Raw genomic sequence first — 25,765 nt, forward strand, 5'->3', positions numbered from 1 at the left:
CAGCAGCAATACTAAGAAACTATAAGAAAATACTTAGTAGTTTGTGAAAATACTAAGAAATTATTTAGTTTATCAGTGTACAGGGGAATTTTTCCACAGGTTACCTGACATGTGATATTTTAACAAATTGAATGCAGAAGCAGATATGAGAATCTAGTTGTCTTCTGTTAGCCCAAACATTAAAGAGACCAGTAGTAGATTTGAAAATTCCACTCTTTTCCTTAATGCTTTATTCTTTTGGAAATATGGCTATTTTCATTTAAATATGTTACTTATGTTAACAGGTGATTGTTGTTTCTAAGTGAAATAAACATTTTAACAATTTCTATTTTAATTTCTAATATAGTAAACACTGATTGATAAAACCCATATAAACAAAAGTTCCATAAGATTTTCAATAATTTGTGTAAGAGGACCCGGAGTCAAAAAGTTTGAAAACATTGTCCTAGCTTCCAATTAATTCTTCCATGTTCAACTCCTAAAGCACAGAGAAGGGAGAGAGAAATGGTCAAGGTTAGGGTTCTTTATACTGGCTTCCTCAAATACTCAGGAATAACATACTGTAAGCATTAATTTGAATCTCCATTGAGATCCTATCATCTCTTACTGATAAGAAAATTAAGGCTCCAGGAAGTACTTATAATCTCCACAAAGTTTGAAGAGCGCAAGTGATGGAGGTGTTATTTTAGTCCAAATCTACATGAGGCAAAAATTCTTGCACTAACTAGACCAGTGGTTCTCAAACTTGAGTTCACATCAGAAACAGTTCTACCCTCAGAGCTTCTGACTCAGTAGGTCTGGGGTGGAGCCAAAGATTTGCATTCCGAACAATTTCCCCTGAGTCACTGATTCTGCTGGCCTAAGAACTACAGTATGAGAACCTCTTTGTGGCAACCCACTCCGGTACTCTTTCCTGGAAAATCCCATGGATGGAGAAACCTGTAGGCTACAAGCTATAGTAGGCTCCAGTCTATGGGGTCGCAAAGAGTCAGACATGACTGAATGACTTCACTTTCACTTTCACCCCAGAGACCAGACTTGTTCCACCAGGAACATTTATAATCATAACACTGTCTTCAAGTAGTCTAGGATATCTTGACTTTGCTGTATCATTGTTTTTTGTTTTGTTTTTTTTTTCTTTTTCTGATAGGAAGTTCATACTTTTTTTTTAAATTTTATTTTATTTTTAAACTTTACAAAATTGTATTAGTTTTGCCAAATATCTAAATGAATCCACCACAGGTATACATGTGTTCCACTGTAGCACTCCATTGCTGTAACTTTTCATATTCCCACTGTGATATTTAAGATTACTTCTTTAAATTTTGAACTACAAGAACGATCTTACCAAATAATGGTTCAAACTTATGCCTTATAAAAGTAAGGAAACAAGACAACCCAGTTAATTCATATTAAGAGATTTCTTTACCCAAAGCTTAATTCTTTTTTTACATAAATCTTTTCATGTGATTCCCACCTTATTCAAATATAAAACCTTACTATAGCCAATGAAGACCCTCACCCAGATTCTTACTTTCCTTCCTTTCTATAACTGTGATCTACCCATAGATATCAAGTCCAGACAGAAGAATAAAATGTTGGCTTTCTCCTGGGAATTCAGCTTTGGAGTGAGTAAACTCTGTTTCTCATTTGCCTGAAATTTTGAGATCACCATGGCAAAAAGATGGAAGGAAGTGAAAAATTAGTTTTCTGAATCACATTGAAGAAAAGTCACCTTTGACTACCGAGCTTCATTCTCTAATAAAAACTCAGTAATGTGATTGGAAATTGGCAAGGTAAATTGATATTCTGTTGCCTCTGGAACAGAGACTGGGCTCTGATAGACAGCATTCTTAACAAGAAGCATATAGCCAGAATAAGAAATCACAGACAAACGCACCACATGCTGAGTATGTCATGAGTTCCTCCTCCTTTCCTTCTAAGGGAGAAAAAGTCCTCTGGAAGCCAGGATTTCTCCTCTTTCTCTTTTCTATATTCTAATTATCCCCTCTTCGACTTTTACATTGTTGTTATTTATTCATGAAGTTAAGCAGAGAAATGAGAAGACTTTTGGACAGTAGGTTCTTTTCTAGTAAAGGAATTTTATAGTGTTATATTTGAAGGAAAAGATTTTTCACTGAGGGAAGGAGAAAAAGAGAGTAACTGATGTGTATTGGCATATTTGGGTTAGGTATTTGGAATGACTGTCAAACTGTTAGAAATCTTTGCTGCTTGAAATATGTATAACTTGATCTCTGTTGGGGCTTCCCTGGTGGCTCAGAGGTTAAACCGTCTGCCTCCAATGCAGGAGACCCGGGTTTGATCCTTGGGTTGCGAAGATCCCCTGGAGAAGGAAATGGCAACCCACTCCAGTACTCTTGTCTGGAGAATCCCATGGACAAAGGAGCATTGTAGGACTACAGTCCACGGGGTCGAAAAGAGTTGGACACGACTGAGCGACTTCACTTTTCACTTGATCTCTGTTCATGTAGGAATATTAATCTCCAAACAGAGAGGGTTAAAAAATCTTCTAACCCTTCAATGCCATGAGAATAGAAATTGAGCACTGAACCAAGGTGCCTGGTTTCAGTGTAATTTCCCCAGGCATGAACTGCTCACTTCAGTAATTGCTCATCAAGAATCTTCCTTATGCCAACCACCAAGCTAGGTATCAGTGACAGAAAAATAAATAGGACAAAACCCCTGCCCTCAAGTTGCTTTTGGTCAGTCTAGTGATTAAGCCCGGATGTTCTATTTCCCCTTAGATGTTTACTGCCTAGCTAAGCAGATTCATCACATATGAAACCTCTTTAGTTCTACTCAGACATACATACAACTCAAATACATCCTAGTAAAAACATCCTTCCCCTTTCCTCCCTCCTCTTTTACAGCTGTACCCAGAATGTTCTGGAAAGGGGCACCATATACCATAATTTCATAAACCCATCTTTAAGAGCAGAGTTAGGCAGAAAAGCTGCCATTCAATTGATATAATAAACCTCCAAGAACAAGCTTGAGTGCCCGACTGTTGGAGTCATCAGCAAAATCCACAGATTTAATTATACCCAAGTAATTGCAGAAAAGATCATCCATTATTCTAACTACTCTGAAAGCAAAAAGCCCATACTCTGAAACAACTTTGTAGTAGCATAAATGGAGATCTATTCATTAGGACCATGAAATAAAATGGAAATCTCTTTTCTTTTCAGAGCAATGTGATTACCATCACCAGTAATGATATTACGGGAGGAAAACATACCATCTCTTAGGACACACAATTTCCTTTTTGCCTGGGCCTTCTTTCTTCCTTTGAAGTGATCATGGTAAGTAAGACCTGGACAACTTAGGCTCATCCCAAACATTTCACCCTGGTGCCCAGATTTGGTATTTTTTAAACAAAAAGCTTCAGAATCCTCAATGTACAGTCACTTCTCTTCAATTGTAAAATCTCTTGGGTTTTATTTTTTTAGGACCCCTTTAGTTATATTCACAGCATGTAGATTAAAAGACTAGTCCAGCATTATTCTTACAGAAAGACTGATTTAAATTGGAAATGGAACTAGTATCAAGTAGTTATAGAGGCTAAAAAATGAGAAATAAGGTCTTAGCAGGAGAAGGCCTAAGTATTTGATTTTTTCTTTTTTTTTTTTGGTAATATAAAAGCAGGATTTGGAGCAAGGATTATAGAGTAGGAGTAAGCAGTTTAAGGAGGAGAAGAAATAATAAGGTGATATGTGGCCAACCCACAAAGAAGCTGGTATTTAACTTCATTTTAATTAGGGATTAAATATATTTGTGGACACTGAAATTATGATGAAGCCAGATGAACCTAACAGAACAGGAGCTATGATTTGAAATTTTAAAAGTTTTTTTTTTTCATACTAGAAATGTGATGGCTGGTTAAGGATGAAGAGGAAGGTTAATACAATTAAAAGAGGGGCTTTAGGTCTCCTGGCTGAGATGCTGGGACCAAAAAAAAAAAAAAAAAAGTGAGGGAGGCTTGTAGACAGAAAGAATGATAAAGGAGATGTAGTTAGGACAGAGTGAGCCTGTCCTAATGAAAGGAAATGAAAGTGAAATGAAATGAAAGGAAAGTGAAAGTGTTAGTCGCTCAGTCGTGTCCGACTCTTTGTGACCCCATGGACTGTCACCTCCCAGGCTCCTCCATCCGAGGTATTCTCCGGGCCATTTGAGTGGGTAGCCATTTGGTTCTCCAGGGGATCTTCCCAACCCCGAGACTGAGCCTGGGTCTCCTGCACTGCAGGCAGATTCTTTGTCATCTGAGCCATGAGGCTAGATGAAGCAATCCCACTGTATCAGGCATGGGGAAGGTGTCCCCAAAGAATGCAGATCATTGGTCAGAGGCACAGGTGTTGCTTGTTTTGCTTTTTTCTCTGAAGTCTTAAGTGTGTATATTTACAAAGCAAATAACATTTAGAAAGATATTTGGCATTCATTCTCTTATCACATCCTAATAACAGTCTTCTGAAGCAATTAGCAGAGGTACCCTGAGTTTTACAGGTAGTAAAAGTGAGGCTTTAGATGACTTCCAAATCACATTTAATGGAAGAACTGACAGTAGATTGCAAGTCGAATGATCTCAAGTCCAACTGTTATACGAAGATGCTTTCTCTATAGATGTTTCATGCCCTCCCCCATCCCTTTTCTGGACCCAGGTAAAGGGTCCATACTGAAATACCCAACTTAAAAAAATTAGATTGTAACTGCTGAATTCTAAAGAGCTGTCAGGTAAAGGAAATGTTACACTTACTATTTCATCACACAAAAGAACCAAGAGTAGAGGGTGAAAGTTACAAGGAGGCAAATTTCCATTCATCATTTAAAAAAAGACCTTTTAATGCTTAAAACCTCCTAAAAATAGCATAGTTCCTTTATTAATAATGAGTTCCTGCTTACATGAGATGCTCAGGTAAAGAAGAGATGGCCAACTCTCAGGGTTATCATAGAGAGTTATGACCTTGTTTGAAATTTGGACTTCGAGACATCTAAGGAATCTTTCAGAGATTATATGGCTCTTTGTTTTTTGTTCTTCACAGTCTCACGTCCACTAGAACAAAGCAGTCATCTGCTAAGCCAGGGGAAATGAGCAGAGGAAAAAATAAATAAAGCTGGTAATCCCCTCTACTCCCTTTGAATTGTAAAGACTAACAAGAATCTTTCTTGGGCTAACTGAAAACATTTCCTCTATTCTTTCCTAAAAATTCTTTGACAAATTTCCCATGGGTCAGATAGATTTCATCTGTTTTCTCGGTACACAGAAGTTGTGATCAAGATGTTTATATATCTAGCTGTTTGAGATACAACTTTTCAATATCCAGAAAATTTGTGAACATTTCACAGGAATTACTTAAAAATAGTTGTAATATTAGCTTCCTATGTGCTAAATTTTCTCCTGAATCAAAGCATATAAAAGATTTCAAAAGCTGGTGAAATCCTTAAAAATACAAAACTTTGGATAATTATCGAGCCATAATTAATAAATGTTACTCAGTCTTCACTGCACGTCACTCTCCATAAAGTTGCACTAGAGTTAGAGCTACTGGACTCAGTTTAGGTCATTATCAACAAGTTACAGTCACTGGATCTAATTTCTTTATATGAAAGGATTATTAGATTAGATGGCCTTAGCATGCAGGAAGCATAGCAAACATGGCCATGGTATGCCTGGAAGTTAGTGAGGGGTTTAATGAGGCAAGCCACCATGATCTGAACAAAAGCCTGGTGTACTGAATTGGAAATAAGAACCTTTTAACAATTTTCAACTATCCAGATCCAAATTGTACTGAGTAATGGACACAGATAAGGAAGAAGCCTTTCTTCTCTTTAGTTCTGGCATTAGTTATTAAAATTGTCTTGGATGGTAACTTATCACACTTTCAGGTAACATAAAGCTCAAGATGGATAATTAACATCCAAAGTGTTTGTTAGGCGGGACCAAGAAACTGGTCTTGATAAGATAAAGTTCAACAGAGATAAATGTGTGTGCATTTCAGACTGGAAAAGCAACCAAGCCTGAAAAGATGACGTAGTGATATGACACAGCCGCATGGCACCTGATAAGGTCTTAAGGATGTTAGCTGACAATAAACCGAGTTTGAGTAGAAAGAGTAATGTGACCCCTCCAAAAAAAAAAAGGAGAGAGAGAGAAAGGAAGGAGAAAGAGAAAGAAAGAAAATGACCAGGTGTGTGATATTACGATTTATAATGAGAAATATACATTTGGTCTCTGCCCCCCTGTTACTGGCACTGAACTCCTGAAATCATTGTAAATTCCTAAGTAAGAGCATTAACAGCAAACTTTGTTCTGACTAGCTGGTGGCCTCCCGGATATATTCTGGATGGGGACTGGTCACCAGAAAGACCAAGCCATGGGCTCTGATGCTATCTCTAGGTAGACAGTGTCAGAACTGAGTTAAGTTGAAAGGATACCCAGACGAAGAATTGTTTGGTATATGGGGGGTGGGGGGCATATACAGATGTTGTCAGAAGTGTTATGAGTGTGGAAAGAGTATGAGAGTAAAGGAGAAACATAAGGATGACTGAGGTCTTCAAGATGATGTTCACAGAAGCACTCACTCTAGAATAGAGAAATTAAAAAACCTACCCTTCCATGTTCAGACAGTTCCTAGAGAGTTCCATTTTTTTGGACTTTGCATTTTTTAACAGAGTTTAGTTAAAAAGCATATCACTCGGAAAGATAAAACAGTAAGGATAAGGCTTCAGCCCAAACTGATGGAGGAAACATTGAAGAACACAGGACATTTTAACTTAAGGAGAACATGATTACCATCTTCTAATATTCTCATGGCTTGGATGTCACATATATATTAAGTTTGTTACATATGGCTCCAAGGAGTAAAACTATTGAACTACTGGAAGGATGATAAAACTGAAAGTTTAGTTAATCTAAAGGTGAATGTCTAGTAATTAAAAGTAGGCAAAGATTGAATGGGTTGCCCCACCGAAGGTTTTCAATCAAGGACATATGGACTGTGTAAACAAAAAATAACCAGAACACAACAACAAAACCAGACCTTCCCATGCTAAAAGTATACAATCCGAGGACAGATGAATGAACGCTAGGAGATTAAAGCTCAATTTCCGCCCTTTCCAATTTGCCGAAATCATTTATTTCCCCTCTACCTCTATTTTCTTGCTTGTGAAATGAAGGTAATTCTTTTTGCCATCTTAGGCCAGATGGGAAAGTATGTAATGAGTTTGGAGCCTAGAGTATTCTTTACTATAAATTCTCCATGTGTTTTTCTGTTGCTGTTTTTCAGAAGGAGATTCAAAGCTTTCTCCTTGAATCAGAATTGGATCCAAAGTTTGGGAGAGCTCTTTCAAATTAGATCCTTTTCTCTCTTGAAAATTAAAGTTGGGTGTGATTGGAGCCCACCAGGTTCCTTGATGGTACAAATAGCAACACAACTGTTAGATGTTTCCAAGGCTTTACGCGAATAGTATTTGACTAACCCAGGACCTCCTAGGTTTCGCTTAAACACATTGGCCTGGTACCAGCTCATCCATCACACCAGCCTCTAAACAAACAAGGGCCAACCTGCTGAGGTGGAGCTGAATGGGAAGCAACTGGGGGATTAAGACCAATTCCAAACTGTACTTTTCAATACATTTCAAATAGTAACTCCATTTTTAACAATTTTCTTCTTGGATTTAACATTTCTTTTCTCAGATCCATTTGCCCCAAACAAGAGAGCAAATCAATTATTGGGGATGGGGTGGGGAGGGGAGTCATAGAAGGGAACGCACGATAGCACAGAGTTCTTCCTTGACTTAAACAGAAAGGTGAAGGGAATGGAAAATAACTGGGCAAATGTGACCTCCACAAAACGCTGAGGCTTTCTGTTTCAAAATACCTGACTTCTAAATTAAACGCCCCTGTGTTGCCATAATGGTTATGAATATCAGAAAGCTTTTATTTTTGACATCCTACTTACTTCTGTTGACAAATTGGTTTTTCCCCATTTTCTTTTCCTTTTTCTGTGTTGTTTGTTTAAATCAAAAGGAAAAAAGAAAACACTCAATTCTGCCAACATAGGGGGGAAAAAAAGGCAAAGAATATAGGCTATTTGTTTCGGTTAGATACACTGATTGAAAATATTCAATTTTTAGTAAATGGAGGAAAAAAATCTGCATTAATTTTGTAAAGTGTGAAAAGGGCTCTGAAAAAAAGAACCATCATAATGCATAATCATATGGGTAGGTTGTCAGAACAGAATGAAAAATAAATACCATACTTTCCCAAAGATATACAAATTATGCATCTAAGTGAGAGTTCTCAAATAGCTCCTAATGTTTCTGCCAAGAGAGAGACCTCATAGCAGACATTTGTTGTTTACCTACGAATTTGTAATTTTAGTTGACTGATCCCATTGATTGGAGCTGTATCACCTGTTTTCCTAGATTTTGATTTTTCTTACTGTTTCCTCTATATTATTTATACTTAATTTGAGGAAGAAGCAAGACTGATATTTTCCGTACCTAATCTCTAAGAAATCATAGGAAAGGATCTCCCAGTTTTGTTGGTTTAGCTATGTTATTGTCGTTGTTCTTCAGTCACTCAGTTGTGTCCGACTCTTTGTGACCCCACGCGCTGTAGCACGCCAGGCTCCTCTGTCCAGGGGATTTCCCAGGCAAGAAGACTGGAGTGGGTTGCCATTTCTTTCTTTAGAGGATCTTCCCAACCTAGGGATCCTCTGCTGCGTTGGCAGGTGGATTCTTTGCTACTGAGCCACCAGGGAAGCCCCTTAGCTATGGCCTAGTCAGTGCCTAAAACGAGAGTAACTGAGATCTCAACAGAGGTCAGGAATGCTGTAAAGTAATGGCTCTTGTTTGAGAGGAAACACAAGAAGACCTTTAAGTTCTCTTTTAATGCTGCTGCTGCTGCTGCTAAGTCGCTTCAGTCGTGTCCGACTCTGTGCGACCCCATAGACTAATGGAACATTATTACTGGATCCTTAAATTTTACAAAAAGAAAACAGCAAGCCATGGCATCCCAGAGCCATCTGTGCATCAGTGTCCAGCTAGAAATAAAAAGTCCCACCTCAAAAATTTTGAGCTATTCAAGTCTTTTGTAGATTAACCATTTTTAAAAGTAATTCTATTTTGCTTTACTACAGTTAGTTTCAGTTGTGGACTAGAAAGAAAAGGTATTAAAAACCCAAGTGGATATTTGGCAACTATTGGGGATATTATAAGAAAATACCACAGGCTGGATGATTTACAAAGATATGTATTTCTCACACTTCTCAAGGCTGAGAAGTCCAAGATCAAGGTGCTGGCAGATTTTGACCAGGCAGTTATCTGATGAGAGTTTGCTTCCTGGCTCATTGACAATTGTCTTTTGGCCATGTCTTCACAGGGCAGAAGAGGCAGGGGAGGTCTTTTATAAGGTCCTGAGGTCTTTTATAAGGGCTGAGCCCTCATGATCTAATCATTTTCCAAAGGTTCTACGTCTAATGTCATCACATTGGGAGTTAGATTTTAATATATGATTTGGGGGATGGGAGGGGGAAGTGGCACAGACATTCAATTTATAGTAGCAGCTACTTGATCTATGTATTTGATCAGTACAGATTAATAAAAATGGGATGCAATCAGAAGCTGCCAACTTTTTTTCTGGAAATGGTCAGAGATCCACACAGTCTCTGAGTCTCTGTGGCAATTGCTGAACTCTGCCATTGAAAGGAGTCATAGGCAATACGTAAAGGAGAGGGTCTGTATTATAATCAAACTGAATCTTCAAACACAGGTGGTGGTCCATATTTAGTCTACTGGCTGCATTTTACTGATCCCTAACAAAGATAATCAAGGTAGTTGAAACAAATACTTAGAACTAAATGGAACCTAAGTGAGTCATATGTTTCAGGAGGTTATAGAGGTATAATCTCCAGTTTTGAACATAATACAACAGAGTTTCAAAGTGATTAAAGGATTTTCTCTCAGCCATACAAAATAAACAGCTCTCCTATTTGTTTAAACGATGACTGACTTTTTTAAGTGTACCAAATTGAATATCCTGATCACCTACAAATCCCCCACATAATCATCTAAAAAAATAGATCAAGACGAAATGGATTTCATCTAAATGATAGGTCTGCATTGGCCCAACTAAGGCCAAAGACTGCCATTAAAAAGTAGACCCTCCGAAATTGACCCATCACACAGGTAAATTTCTTCTGGACTATTCAAATTAATTTTGCATTGTGGAAACTCAATTCAGAGATTTCTCTCTGTAGATGCAGTTTGCGATTTGGAGTAGGAAAAAAAAAAACAAAACAAAACAAAGAGAGAGAAACTGTATAATCAATCAAAAAGCATTTGTTGAATAATGAACCTTTAACCAGTACAGCAAATATGAAGCTTTTAGAGTCGTAGCAGCTGTGATCTCTGAAAAGTTTTCATTCTACTTGAGATAGATTGTGGTTCATTTCAACACACTATCATAAAGAGTTATTATATACCAGGCAAAAGTACACAAGGTTCTGTCTACTTTGAGAAGCTCACAGACCAGCAGGACTGTGAGACTGTGATGCAAGGCATGCACCTCCCCCCACCCACATGCTTTCCTCTCTCACAAAACATGCTCATCATCTGAGTTTTCACTCACGCTTTTCTTTTTCTATAGAGCAGTTGCTCCCACTAATGTACGTTGTATGTAAGTGCACAGAGAAGGAGCCCTTGCAAATTTCAGATAGGATTCTTAGAGAACTTGAAGGATGAGTAGAGATTATTCAGGCAAAAATGGGGTTGGGCTATATCCCCCAGGTCTATGAAGCATGTACTTGCCCAGCTTCAAGACTGAAAAAAGAGCCTGGAGTCAGTGACAGAGACACCCATGGTTTAATAGTTGGGGGAGGGGGCCGGCTCTCATATATGCAGTGACGTCCTACAGAGACACCCATGGTGTGCAGTGGATACTGGGAACATAGTGGGAACAATCTTGGCTAATAGGGGCGGGGGTGGTTTAGAGGGAACTGATGTCAGGTTGGCTCCTTGGTTACCAGGGAAACCAGCTGAAAGGCATGCCCTTCATAGCTCCTTTGATAAGCTACATAGTGGAGATGTGTGTGTGTGTGTGTGTGTGTGTGTGTGTGTGTGTGTGTGCACGTCCACACACACTTTGATGTTTCAGTCGTATCCAACTCTGTGAGATCCTATGGATTGCAACCCGGCAGGCTCCTCTGTCCATTGGATTCCCCAGGCAAGAATGCTGGAGTGGGCTGTCATGCCCTCCTCTGGGGGTCTTCCCAACACTGGGATCGAACCAGGGTCTCTTAGGTCTAACCTGCATTGGCAGATGGGTTCTTTACCACTAGCAGCCCCTGGGAAGCTCACATAGTGGAGATGTTCTGATCTAAAGCTAAAACAATCCTTAGATGGGACCTGGGGCAAATATGTAGGAAGGTCAGTCATATATGTAGGGTGTAGGTGAAGCAAGTTCTTATCCATTAGGGGATGAGCAAAGAGCAAAAGAGCAGCCATCTGGAGTGGCCTGACCATACAGACAGTAGACACTGCACTACTGAAAAAGGAAAGCACACGAGCAAGGAAGCAGTGTCCTGAAACATCCTCTTCCGGGCTTCCCTGGTAGCTCAGCTGGTGAAGAGTCTGCCTACAATGCAGAAGACCCCAGTTCGATCCCTGGGTTGGAAAGATACCCTGGAGAAGGAATGGCAACCCATTCCAGTATTCATGCCTGAAAAATTCCACGGACAGAGGAGCTTGGCAGGCTACAGTCCACAGGGTCGCAAAGAGTCAGACATGACTGAGCAACTTCTACTTTCACGTGCTATGAACTATAAGCTTAACAGGAAAAGGAGGGAACTGTGAAAGTACAAAAGATGGAGCTGGAGAGTTGGGGGCCAGATCATGGGAGGTCTTGCACACCTAACCATAATTATCAAGAGGCCACATATAAATAGTTTAGGTTTTTCGATTCTGTGCCCATTTGATATAAAACCTACATCCAGCAGCCACCCACGCCATTATATACCCACATGAAGACTGATATGTCCCCTCTGCTTAAAAGATGCAGAAAAGAAGTCTGACAGAAAGAAATAAGAAGGAAAAAACTAAAGATTTTTAATCAAATTGTTAGTGATTTGGTAAAACCTTAGTTCTCTTTCTTCCTCAAAATCATTAATAAAATTTATATTACTGCAAATGCTTTCTGGAGTCAGATTTGTTTTCTGAAGATGCCATGAATAAAGAGTTTGTCCTCAAGCCTGAAACCCGCCCAAGAGAAGAAGTTCTCAGGGAGGCCCAGTCATCAACTGGTTATATTAAGGGTTTCATAGTTGTCAGACTATGATCAGTGCTACAGACAGAAAAAGATGAATTCCACTTTGGGAGACAAACACAAACAAGCAATATCATAATATTATGATTTTTTTTAACTAATTTTAAGTGTTTGAAAAATATAGGCATATACCAGTGATATGGAAACACTGAGGAGGGAATAATTAATTTTCCCTAGGAAGGTCTTGAGAAGGCTTTGCAGAAGAGATAATGTTTGAACCAACCTTTGAAAAATAACTGAGATTCAACAAAAAGAGAAGGGAGTTAGGAGAGTCATTAAAGAGAAAGAAAAATATGTACTTGGAGAAAACACTGCGTTTTAGAAGACTGTGTGTAGACTTGAGTGGTTGAAGCACAGGTTGTGTGAAGTTGATGAGTCAGGAGCCGTGCTATGAAGTCAGGGAAGAGAGGTTTGTGAGAAAAAAATTTGGAAGTTCCAGAAGAAGAAACAGAATCAGTGGGGTCAATACATATGACCTGAACTAAGCCCTGGACCATGGGCCAGAACATGAACCATGTTCAATGAGAACCATGAACAGAACAACCAAGAGATTTGCAATCACATCTTTTAACACTTCTGTATCTCCTTCAATACTTAATAAGTGCTGAGGTCAGAATATTTTGCAGTTTGGTTGACTGATTGATTAATTGTCACAAATACCACTAGACATCTATCCTGGATCTTCTGTTGTCCCTGCAATTACTTAACCAACAAGATGTACAGAAGAAAATACATTCCAGATAGTCACCAATATGAAAGAAAGCTGACAGGTGCTTCAAAAATTTGGAAGGAGCTTATGATATATATATGGGCTTCCCTGGTAGCTCAGCTGGTAAAGAATCCACCTGCAATGCAGGAGACATGGATTCAATCCCTGGGTTGAGAAGATCCCCTGGAGAAGGGAAGAGCTACCCACTCCAGTATTCTGGAGAATTCAGTCCAGAATTCTCAGTCCATGGGGTTGCAAAGAGTAGGACACGACGGAGCCACTTTCACTTTCACTTCATTTGGTACATATCAGTTTTTAGAAACCTGGATCTAGAATATTGGAGATCATATACTCCATCCTGCTCCTTGCTTTCAAGGAATAACAATGCCTATATCATGCAGTCCACTGAATATATATTCTGCCTCTCACAGCCATTAAAAATTCATTTAAAAAACATTCACTGAGTATCTACTATGTAACAGGCAAAGGGGATGTAATACTCTGTTCACTGGCCCATGAAGATTCCATAAAACAATGATAAAAGTCAGATTATAAAACGGCATATAAAATATGATTATTTTTATTAAATTATTCACATATGTATATTACATTCATGTTCATGTTCACACAGGCATATTAAAGCTTAACTAGTTCCTTTTAGGAGCTCTTTCCTTGTACCTACCCATTTCTCGTGTTATGAAGCTCAACATCATTTCTTAAAATCAACAAGAAAATTAAATGGTTGAGCATTAATTAGCTTTCTTTATACAGTCTCTCAGTGCCAGAATAAAAGAGTGCATTAAATCTTAAAAACTTCAGCAACAGAAGAAACAACAAAATTTTAAGGTGAAATGTCCCTGTGCTCAGAGCACAGAAGACGTGCTTTTCTTAAAGGGATAGATATGCCAATAACCTCCTCTGTGCAATTAAACTGGCCCATTTTTTCTAAGAGTTCAGGGCCAGACTTCCAGAGTCCATACTGCAATGATAGAAGTTTGTCCTCAAGAGAAAATAAATCTCTCCCACTGACTGCTGTTATCCCAGCTTCAAATCCCATTTCTGTTTATCCATTTTAATCGAAACATTTATGTTCTTTATCTTTGCCAAGAAGGTTTGTAATCCCTCTTATTAAGATTTTTAATAGATATTGCAAGTCTTAGAGCAAGAGCCACTAAGAAGCAATTTACAATAACAACTATGTCAGCCGTATAGGTTGTGTTGGACTGGAAGAAAGAGATAAGTATATAATATTAATAAACAAGAAAATTTCAACTCCTAACTGCTTTGCCATTCTTTCAATCCAAATGTTTAACATCTTTGTGTATAAAAACTGCATTAGAGATCTTCAGTGAAGTTTTGCGATATTGAACAATGTTAAAGAAAATATCAAGTATGTTTTAAGTGTTGATAGTTTTTACATACATTGTGGTTCAGATTAACACAATCTCTAAACCATTTCCCAATAATATTAGCATCAAGCATGTCATTTTTGTTTACAACAGCCTGAGGAAACTGGGGAATTAGAAGACCAGAAGCAGTAGATATGATGGAGAAGTATAATCTGAAGGAAAAAAATCACAAGTTGTATCATTCGTGGGCAAATTCTTTTTAGAAGAGAAAATATTATAAATTTCTTGGAGGATTTTGAAAGACTCTGAAGACTCTATTAAATGAGTAGTACTAAATCATTTAATTCGGTGAGGTATTCTAATAGTAAATTCCATGTCTGTATATTAACTAATCTGTAATTGCCACTATACAGCTAAGATTAATAATAAAGTATTCAATTTTGCTGTTTAAACTTACACTATCTTCTTATATATGCAGATGGATTTCTACTCCTGTTTGCTGCTATTTTAATCCAATCTATCCGTATTGATTGACTGATCCATAAATTGATAGATGATAGAGCTTTATCTGAGGCCTCTTATCTCAGCTCAGATTTTTAGATAAGAATGTTTGTATGAGATTGATCATGTACATCACTTAGGACCTGATAGAAATATTCCTCTTGTCACATTTCCACTTACTCTTACCACACAGACTTGTCATTTATTTGTGGAGTCTTTTATCCACACTTAGCTTTTCTCAACTTCATAAAATGAGCAAACATAAGTAAAGTCAGTACCTTTTTAAAAGATTAGAACATGTCCTGTTAGTTTAAAAGATGAAGCGCCGGGAGACTGGCATCCAGCAGAGTCCAGGAGAGGACTGAGCTTCAGAGAAGGAGTGCTGGTGCCCCTCAGGAAGGAAACACCTGGAGAGAAACACTGTCTCCTTGAATATGATGATGGCACCAGCAGCCTCTTGGTGATGGAGCACACTGGTTCAGAGACTAATGAGTACTTTCTTACTCGAGCAGTGGCCCACCTTCACTAACCAGTTAGCCTGACCCACATAAAGGCTTACTATGTTTTCCACCACTGTGCTCACTTAGATTTGCAGAGCAGGTCAATTGTCCAAAAACTTCCATTTTCTCTTAAGTTCTATGCCTGCCCTTTAAGTATGCTGCTGCCAGAAGAGGTGGTACCTCACCTGTGATATGAACAATAACCATGATGGCAAAAACGATCATCAAAATACAGTTGTGAACTTTTGAAGGGAAATCATAAATGACCTAATCCAATGGTTTCCAAACATCATGCTCCTATTTAGGCTGAAGAGTCCCCTCAATAAAGAAACATTTATTCAGAAGATTAATTAAATCAGATAAGGGTAGAGCTCCTCTGGTGAACTGAGGGACCAATGTCTTTCCCAGGATGCCCCCGGTCAGGGCCGCAGTGGAGGACAGTGCAGACCCCCCAGCTCACACTGCCCCTGCCTCAGCCCAGGGCTCACTGAAGGACTGGCATGCCCCAGCGATCCCCAACCATTTCAGTACCAGGGACCAGTTTCATGGAAGTTTTCCATGGATGGGGGCAAAGCTAATGATGGTTCAAGCGTTAATGAGAGTGATAAGGGAGCAAGAGAAGAAGCTTGGCTCATTCACTCACCCACTGCTCACCTCCTGCTGTGTAGCCCCATTCCAAACAGGCCGGGGATCTGATGAATCCACAGACTGGGGGTTGGGGACCACTGGCATGCCCTCTCTTGTTATAAACTCGGTGAAGGAACTGAGGTCCTTGGAAGTGAAGCAACTTCTCCAAGACCACAGAGACGGTGACATATCTGTGAATCTATTTTTTTAAGTTGCATTTTTACAGTAATTTCTAAGTTCCTGACAATTTCTAAATTGCTTTGACTTTCCATTTGACTAATCCAATGGGTCTGTGACCCAGGCATGATAATTTTTTTTTTCTTATTCCAGGCTTATACATGTGAAATTGAGGCTCAGAGAGGAAAAGGATTTGTCCCAAATGAACTTCCTTGTAAAGGATGGAGGTGGGGTCAGAATGGCCAGTCCTCTGCTACATTGCTCAAACTTTTATCCACTGTGCAATGATTCACATGGAAATTTTTTCCATAAATATCAAATAAGTCAAAGAGGCTACCACTTGATTTTCAACTAACTTATGCCTTTAAAATAAAAACATGAGTAATTAATATTAACACTTAAGCATTAACAGTAAAGAGTCCTAGCATTAAACAATATATGACAATGCAAAGAGGTAAACTGGATATCTTGGCAAATCTCAATCACAGTTTAGTTTGAAACGAACAGCTAATTTATCTTGAATATTTTGTTTGCAATTTACTCAAATATCCAAGGTCCTAAACAACTTTTTCAAGTGTCAAACTCGGTCTTTCATTGCTCTTGGTTTCTATATGCCTACAGAGAGAAAACAAAAGTATTGAGTGAGAATTAATCTCAGCTGTCACCAGCTATCATCATTCTGCATTTCTAGAAAGGAACTGGCCAACAATGTTGGGGACAGAAAAACCCCAGTTTCCTGACAGGCTGCTTCATTCTCTTTTCCTTCCTCCTGCAGGTCTGTGTGCTAAGCCACTTTAGTCATGTTCAACTCTTTGTGACCCTATGGACCATAATAGCCCACCAAGCTTCTCTGTCCATGGGATTCTCCAGGCAAGAAAACTAGAGTGGGTTGCCAGGCCCTTCTCCAGGGGATCTTCCCCACCTAGGGATCAAACCTGCCTCTCTTATGCCTCCTGCATTGGCAGGTGGGTTCTTTACCACTAGCGCCATCTGGGAAGCCCTCTGCAACTCTACATTCACCTACTTTGATATGGAACCTTGAACGTGGCTTCCTGTCCTCTTGATATTGAAGTCCAAGCAGCTCTCTTCAAAATGGTGAACATACTCCACCTCGGTCTTTCCATCCTTTAGGGGAAAACATCCTCCTAGGGGTACAGCTCATCTTTCAGAGATTTAAACTGTTTCTTGCATGCAGCTTGACAGAAACCACAAGAGAGACAAGATTATGGCCACACCATATGTCTGCTTCTCCATGACTCTGTGTGTGTGTGTGTGTGTGTGTGTTTTCCCAATGAGAGGGGAGTATATTTTCTCTTTTCAAGGAGAATCTCCCCTCCCCTTAGGTTTCTAGCTGCTGGATGCTTGCTGATTAATTTAAATCTACACACAACTGGTTTCCTTATTAATGATTCTGCCAGTTTTCCAGAACATAGCAGTATTACCCTGCTCTGAATACAGACTGTTCTTTTTTAAAGGGGCCATTGCCTTTTCATAAAAACAGAAGAGTCCATACAGCATGGTGATACCATTGTCTATTCGTGGGGAATACTGTAAGTTCTCTCTAAAACCATTACAATACAGCTGTGTCCTGAAAGTTAAAGGTAGCACAATTCCCTGCCATGATAGAGAGCAGCCATCTGGGGGAACAGACTCGGAAATTCCCTAAACATACTGCAATGAGCCAGGAGTGTCTCAAACTCCAAGTCAGGCAATTGGGGAGAATCTCAAGGAGGCAGAGTGAGGCTGAAATGAGACTGTAACTAAGTTCAGCACAAATCCAAGCAATTCCATTAAACCATGTTTGATGAACAACTGTGTAAATAGCAGAAGTTTTACAAGAAATAACAGAAATTCAAAGGGGAGTCACAGGAACAGACGTTGGGAGCACTCACCCAGGCGTCATCTGAGAGAGTCAGAATGGCCAGACCCACTCCATGGGAGATGAAGTGAAGTGAAGTGAAAGTCACTCAGTCACGTTTGACTCTTTGTGAGCCCATGGTCTGTAGCCTGCCAGGCTCTTTTGTCCACAGGATTCACCAGGCAAGAATACTGGAGTGGGTTGTCATGCCCTCCTCCAGGGGATCTTCCCAACCCAGAGATCAAACCCAGGTCTCCGCATTGCAGGCAGATTCTCTACCATCTGAGCCACCTGGGAGATGAGAGGACACAAAGATTTTGAGTTCTTAAAATTCTGACATCAAACTCACTGTGGATCTGATGTCAGACTCACCACACCAGTTTCCTGCATAGTTTAAAGGTGCTAGGTGGTAAGGCTGAAATGAATGATCCTGGCCCATTATATGCGTAGTGTGTGTATGAGGTGTACCCCAATCTTGTTAATGTGAGTCAGCTTCAGCTCTCGTTTCAGTGCATTTCTTCTTCAAAGTGCTGAGTCCTGCATGCAAGGAGCAGAGCCTGAACCCTAGCAGATTCTCTATGATAAATGACACCCATGGGCATCTGGCTGAGAGGCTAGGCGTCTTCCTATGTGCAAGATAGGTTTGCTTCCTTATGCCTTCTTAAACCATCACATAAACAAACAAACAAGAAAAAAACACAAACTTCCAACACACTCACCTTACAGAGCTGTAATGAGAATAACATGGGAACAGTAATCCCACTCACAGCAAGTGGTCAGTAATTCTTAGTTATCATCTTACATGAGGTCTCCTCTGTTACACCTTACAGGGCACTGCTGCTGCTGCTAAGTCACTTCAGTCGTGTCCGACTCTGTGTGACCCCATAGACGACAGCCCACCAGGCTCCCCCATCCCTGGGATTCTCCAGGCAAGAACACTGGAGTGGGTTGCCATTTCCTTCTCCAATGCATGAAAGTGAAAAGTGAAAGTGAAGTTGCTCAGTCGTGTCTGACTCTTAGCGACCCCATGGACTGTAGCCCTCCAGGCTCCTCCGTCCATGGGATTTTCCAGGCAAGAGTGCTGGAGTGGGGTGCCATTGCCTTCTCTGCAAAAGCATTCTACTTACCCGCTATTCTAGTTTCTGAGACCTCAAATAAAGGGCACATGGAGGACACACATTACGACAAGAAGTGTGTTCTGGTTTTTCCTCCAGTTATCTGACAGCAAAAAAAGCAAGTCACAAATCAACATAGTCTCTGCAAGACTGCAGAGACATACAAGTGACCATCTCTAAACTTTCTACAGGTGAGCAGTTTCTCTCACAAAGGTGAAATGAGACTTTTTCTAGTTTCAAGGAGCTTCCAATACACAGTAGAGAAATAGACACAAAGCAACCGATGACTCTTCACCCTCTGAATCTCTAGGAGACGGACTGTGATTTCATTCTGCTGGGTATTGCCAAGAGGTTGTAGATTAATTTTTTTAAGGAGCAGGAGATAAAGTCAGTTCTATAGCATGCATGTGTATGCAGCCTAATGCAATAAGTAAACTTTGCAGGTCTTGAAAAAGAGGGGAGAGGAAAAACAAGGAAATGTAGTATTTTTAAAGTAGGGAAAAGATGAGGGATTAAATATTTCCCTTGGTTGCTAGGTGTTCTCTCTGTTACTATTCTGGAGCTGAAAACACCAAGCAAAGAAACTGCAGGCTATAAAACGCTACACAGACAGCAGGTTTGGGAGCTGTCCAGCTCTCTCTCCGTTCCCACCAAATCCCATACAGTTCCCAGAGCTGAGATTTCCTCTAAATCCAGGATTTGGCCATGTGTCTCCATGGCGAACCTGAGGTTCAATTCCAGGAATGAAGTTTGGCCTTCTTCCTAGTACATTAACAAGACTCTAGAAAGAACTACAGACTGTCAGCAAGATAAACTCAAGGAAAGATCAGCATGGTCACGGTATCTTCCAGAAAAGCCAAGTCGTCCTGGAAATGATGTTTTTGAATCTGAAACAAAGCCAAAAATCTAATGAAATAAGAGAAGACCCAAGGGGAAAAAACAAAAGGTCAGGAATACAAAATGATTTGAAACCCTACATTTTCACTAAGTGTATATTTATGTCACATAAAAAAAGAAAAACCTGGAAAGAAAGAACATATGGTTCTAACACATTTCAGTTTCCAGTTTGTCTTAAAAAAACAAGCTTTTGTGTGACCTCTGATTAGCTGAATGGTGTGACAATCTCAGCCAAATGACAGATTCTGCTTAATGTTTGTCTCAGCAAAGCAACCGACCCTTCTCAAAAGTATCTTTTCAGAGAAGAAACTTGATGAACTTTCCCAGACTCTTTTCATCTTAGAAATACTACATTACCCTTCACTCCCTTTCATCTTGGCTTATCTTAAGCAAATTAAATTTTAATGTGTTTCCACCAGAGGGCAGTAGATAAAAAACAAACAAACAACCTATTCATTGAACACATCTTCTAAATATGTAGATGGAAACAAAATTTTATTTTCCTGTTAACTTGCATGATAGGCTCAGAGATGATCAGTGCTGAAAATGACTATTTGATGGCTCCTGGCCTTCACTTTAGCAGCCTCATTCTGTCACTGATAGCATGACCTGTAAACACATCCTAGGATGAACTAGGGAAGGCTATTTTAAGAAAATGAAAGAAACCTTTCTTTACCTTCAAAAGCACCCATTCTGTCCATTCGCCCAGGGTCTGCTTAGGCCTACAATCCCACCCCTGTGGGTTGAGGGGCTTGGTGGGCACCAGGGGCCTTGTGTTATCAATGTAGGGAGAGACACCAGCAAGAAGCTGCCGGAGGACCCTAACAGGAGCTGTGAACGCTCAGCAACTATCTGCCTGGAAAAGGAAGGAGAGGGATGCCATCCAGTGGTCAGCCGGCTGCCTTGCCATCTGTGTGATCCACAGCATCCTCAAATTTGTCACCAGAAGCCCCAGAATACAATTTTCAGGCTCTAAATCTAGAAGGTAACTGGAACCTAAAGATATCATTATTCTGATCTGAGCACTTTCAACTACACAGCCTACTTGTCTCAGCTGGCAAACAAGGATAATGGAAGTATCCTCACACAGGGCCCTGTGTGCTAACTTGAAAAGCCACTGGCCAAGGGACCCTTGAGAACACCCCTGCGGCCTTTGCAGTGCTGATCCCTGGGACCACCAAGGCCTCTGGAGTTACAGTCTCCAAGGATGAGGCTTGAGAAATGGTTATTTCTATTAATAAAAAGATTGCTGGATGATTCTGATGCAGTCAGTTTCACCTCGTCCCAAGGCTACCTTGTGGGAACCCAGGGAATTAGCCCATTCTTCCATCTTTAGGCAGGGTTGTACTTCCACTTTCCCAGTTCTGCAAGTTTTCTTCCTGATTCTAGAAGCTTTCAATATCTATTCCAGTGATCCATTCTAGTGTCCAAAATCCCAAACCATCAGGAACTTCTCCTTTCTGGCCCGAGTCCATGCTCTGCTGCTTATTAGCTGCATAACTCAGCCTTGGAACATCTCAGTTTCACATGGATAAATGGTGTTATGACAGTACTTAGCTTGTAGATTTGTTGGGCAGAGTAAAGTGCTTAGAGCAGTAGCTGCCACTTAATAAGCACTAAAATGCCTGTTATTTGTCTCATTTATTATTACTCGCTTCTGGTTGCTCTTTCAGCATACTCTTTTTCATTTTTGGCCCCCAAAGATCATGATTATGCTAAGTCCAGGCTTGATATCTGGCTAGCTGTCATCCTTGCCTGCCCCTACCTTAACCAGGCCTTGTTGTTAGTGATAGATTCACCTACAGGCTCTGTCTACCCATTTTCTGAGCTAATGCTGATTGCAAAAGGAGCTCCAGAGCCCTGTTGGCAGATATTGGAATGGATAGAGGACCTACTATCCATTTCTTGAGGGCCTACTATGTGCCTGGTGTTAAAAACGACACTATCTATCTGTCTATCTATATATATATATATATATATATATACACACACATACACACACACACACACACACACACACACATCAGATCAGATAAGTCACTCAGTCGTGTCCGACTCTTTGCAACCCCATGAATCGCAGCACGCCAGGCCTCCCTGTCCATCACCAACTCCCAGAGTTCACCCAGACCCACGTCCATCAAGTCAGTGATGCCATCCAACCATCTCATCTTCTCTCGTCCCCTTCTCCTCTTGCCCCCAATCCCTCCCAGCATCAGTCTTTTCCAATGAGTCAACTCTTCGCATGAGGTGGCCAAAGTACTGGAGTTTCAGCTTTACCATCATTCCTTCCAAAGAAATCCCAGAGCTGATCTCCTTTAGAATGGACTGGTTGGATCTCCTTGCAGTCCAAGGGACTCTCAAGAGTCTTCTCCAACACCACAGTCCAAAAGCATCAATTCTTCGGCACTCAGCCTTCTTCACAGTCCAACTCTCACATCCATACACGACCACAGGAAAAACCATAGCCTTGACTAGACGGACCTTTGTTGGCAAAGTAATGTCTCTGCTTTTGAATATGCTATCTAGGTTGGTCATAACTTTCCTTCCAAGGAGCAAGCATCTTTTAATTTCATGGCTGCAGTCACCATCTGCAGTGATTTTGGAGCCCAAAAAAATGAAGTCTGACACTGTTTCCACTGTTTCCCCATCTATTTCCCATGAAGTGATGGGACCGGATGCCATGATCTTCGTTTTCTGAATGTTGAGCTTTAAGCCAACTTTTTCACTCTCCACTTTCACCTTCATCAAGAGGCGTTTTAGTTTCTCTTCACTTTCTGCCATAAGGGTGGTGTCATCTGCATATCTGAGGTTATTGATATTTCTCCCGGCAATCTTGATTCCAGCTTGTGCTTCTTCCAGCCCAGCGTTTCTTATGATGTACTCTGCATATAAGTTAAATAAACAGGGTGACAATATACAGCCTTGACGAACTCCTTTTCCTATTTGCAGCCAGTCTGTTGTTCCATGTCCAGTTCTAACTGTTGCTTCCTGACCTGCATACAAATTTCTCAAGAGGCAGATCAGGTGGTCTGGTATTCCCATCTCTTTCAGAATTTTCCACAGTTTATTGTGATCCACACAGTCAAAGGCTTTGGCATAGTCAATAAAGCAGAAATAGATGTTTTTCTGGAACTCTCTTGCTTTTTCCATGATCCAGCGGATGTTGGCAATTTGATCTCTGGTTCCTCTGCCTTTTCTAAAACCAGCTTGAACAGCAGGAAGTTCATGGTTCACATATTGCTGAAGCCTGGCTTGGAGAATTTTGAGCATTACTTTACTAGCGTGTGAGATGAGTACAATTGTGTGGTATTTTGAGCATTCTTTGGCATTGCCTTTCTTTGGGCTTGGAATGAAAACTGACCTTTTCGAGTCCTGTAGCCACTGCTGAGTTTTCCAAATTTGCTGGCCTATTGAGTGCAGCACTTTCACAGCATCGTCTTTCAGGATTTGGAATAGCTCAACTGGAATTCTATCACCTCCACTAGCTTTGTTCATAGTGATGCTTTCTAAGGCCCACTTGACTTCATGTTCTAGGATGTCTGGCTCTAGGTCAGTGATCACACCATCGTGATTATTTGGGTCGTGAAGATCTTTTTTGTACAGTTCTTCTGTGTATTCTTGCCATCTCTTCTTAATATCTTCTGCTTCTGTTAGGTCCCTACCATTTCTGTCCTTTTTCGAGCCCATCTTTGCATGAAATGTTCCTTTGGTATCTCTGATTTTCTTGAAGAGATCTCTAGTCTTTCTCATTCTGTTATTTTCCTCTATAAAATCTCGTTCAATTGTTCCAACAACACTCCAAGGTAGGCACTAACTTCACTAATTTATAGAGGCAGACACTAAGTCTTACAGAGGTGAATATGCGGCACACTTTCCTGGGTGCCTCCGAAGGCCAAGAAATGAACTGGTCCCTGTGATGAGCTCCGGGCACACTGAACCAGGTGTGTCTGCCTCTAAATGCAGCTGGTGGCCCAGTCTGCCTATGCATGGGCCCTGCCCAGCATCCAGGTCCTGGTTAGCACACCTGGCTCATCTGCTTATCTGGGATGCTTTGTCTAATACCTGCAAGCCCCTTCCTAGGAAACTGAATCCTGTTTCCTACATCCCTTGGACCTGGCATATGCACCGTTCTGATGGATGGATCTTCCAGGATATGACAGGGCAGCCAGCCTGACCTCAAGAATCACTCACAGCTGCACCCCCTCCAGCTATACACCCCTCAAATGCACAACCACCAGGGGAAGCAAGCCCATATTTGTCGTCTCACAGACACCACACACACAACTGGCTGCCCTTTCCAAAAGGCCAGGCCTACAATTGCTTCCATTTCCCCAGCAAACTGTTCTTTCCTGGCTCTAACTTCTCTTAGCCCCGCCACCAGAAGGTCCTCATGCCTGAGGCTCTCCAGTCACGGCATCACCAGCACGCTGTGTGAAGAAAGGCGTCCACCCACCAAAATACAAGCCATCTGGCCCCGCAGCATGCATAATAGAAGAATATGAGTCAGGATAAGGGCAAATACAAAGTGCTATAAAGCTGGAAAATGGTAAATCTATGCTCTTAAAACACATTCAACCTCACTCAAATTCACGAAATATTTATAGATGTGTCTAAAAACACAGTAAACAAGCTATTGGGCCATTTACAGCAACAATGGATGGACCTAGAGATTATCATACTAAGTAAGCCAGACAGAGAAAGACAACTATCATATGCTATCAATTATAAGTGGCATCTAAAAAAAATGATACAAATGAACTTATATACAAAACAGAAATAGACCCACGGATGTGGAACACAAATGTATGCTTACCAAAGGGTAAAGGGATGGGGAGGCATAAATTAGGAGTTTGGGATTAACATAATCACACTACTATATATAAAATAGATAACCAATAGGGCCTACTGTGTAGCACAGAGAACAATATTTTTAATACCCTATAAAGGGAAAGAATCTGAAAAAGGAGATATATACATGTACATATATACATATGTATATATATGGCTTCCCAGGTGGCTCAGTGGTAAAGAATCCGCCTGCCGATGCAGGAAATGCAGGAGATGTGGGTTTGATCCCTGGGTCACAAAAATTCCCTGGAGGAGAAAATGGCAACCCACTCCAGTACTCTTGCCTGGGAAATCCCACGGACAGAGAAGCCTGGTGGACTACAGTCCATGAGGTTGCAAAGAGTCGGACATGACTGAGCAACAGCATACTGCATATATATATACATATAAAGCTGAATCATTTTGCTATATCTGAAACTGAGACAACATTGCAAATCAACTATACTTCAATAAATACATTTAAAAATTAGAAACAAAAAAACCCACAAGCTATTAGGTAAGGTGTCACGGGGGATACTAAGAAGACCAAGAGATAATACTTGCTTTTAAGGAATATATTTTAAAATAACAGCACACAGTTTTCCGTGTTAATATTGTGCTCAGTTATGTCCAACTCTTGGCAACCCTTTGGACTGTAGCCCGCCAGGCTCCTCTCTCCATGGGATTTTCCAGGCAAGAATACTGGAGCCGGTTGCCATTCCCTCCTCCAGGGAATCTTCCCAAACCAGGGATCCAACCCACTTCTCCAGTGTCTCCTGCATTGGCAAGCACATACTTTACCTCTGAGCCACCTGGGAAGCCCAGTTTAATATTAACACATGGCAATGTAGGTTAAGGGTGGCAT

At 40.5% G+C, this 25,765-nt stretch overlaps 1 long non-coding RNA gene across 2 annotated transcripts; it reads right to left on the reverse strand.

The window, feature by feature from the left end:
• Positions 1–221: 221 nt before the first annotated feature.
• On the reverse strand, positions 222–18,267 carry LOC123330714. Of its 2 annotated transcripts, none has more exons than XR_006546788.1 (3): positions 18,096–18,267; positions 17,228–17,398; positions 222–478 (listed from the first exon to the last, which is right to left on the reverse strand). It is a non-coding gene; the product is annotated as an uncharacterized LOC123330714 (long non-coding RNA). The 2 variants fall into 2 exon arrangements; XR_006546789.1 differs by lacking the exon at positions 222–478 and adding an exon at positions 16,548–16,818.
• Positions 18,268–25,765: the final 7,498 nt, after the last annotated feature.

The sequence above is a fragment of the Bubalus bubalis genome, chromosome 20 (genome assembly GCF_019923935.1).
Source record: "Bubalus bubalis isolate 160015118507 breed Murrah chromosome 20, NDDB_SH_1, whole genome shotgun sequence".
Classification (NCBI taxonomy): domain Eukaryota; kingdom Metazoa; phylum Chordata; class Mammalia; order Artiodactyla; family Bovidae; genus Bubalus; species Bubalus bubalis.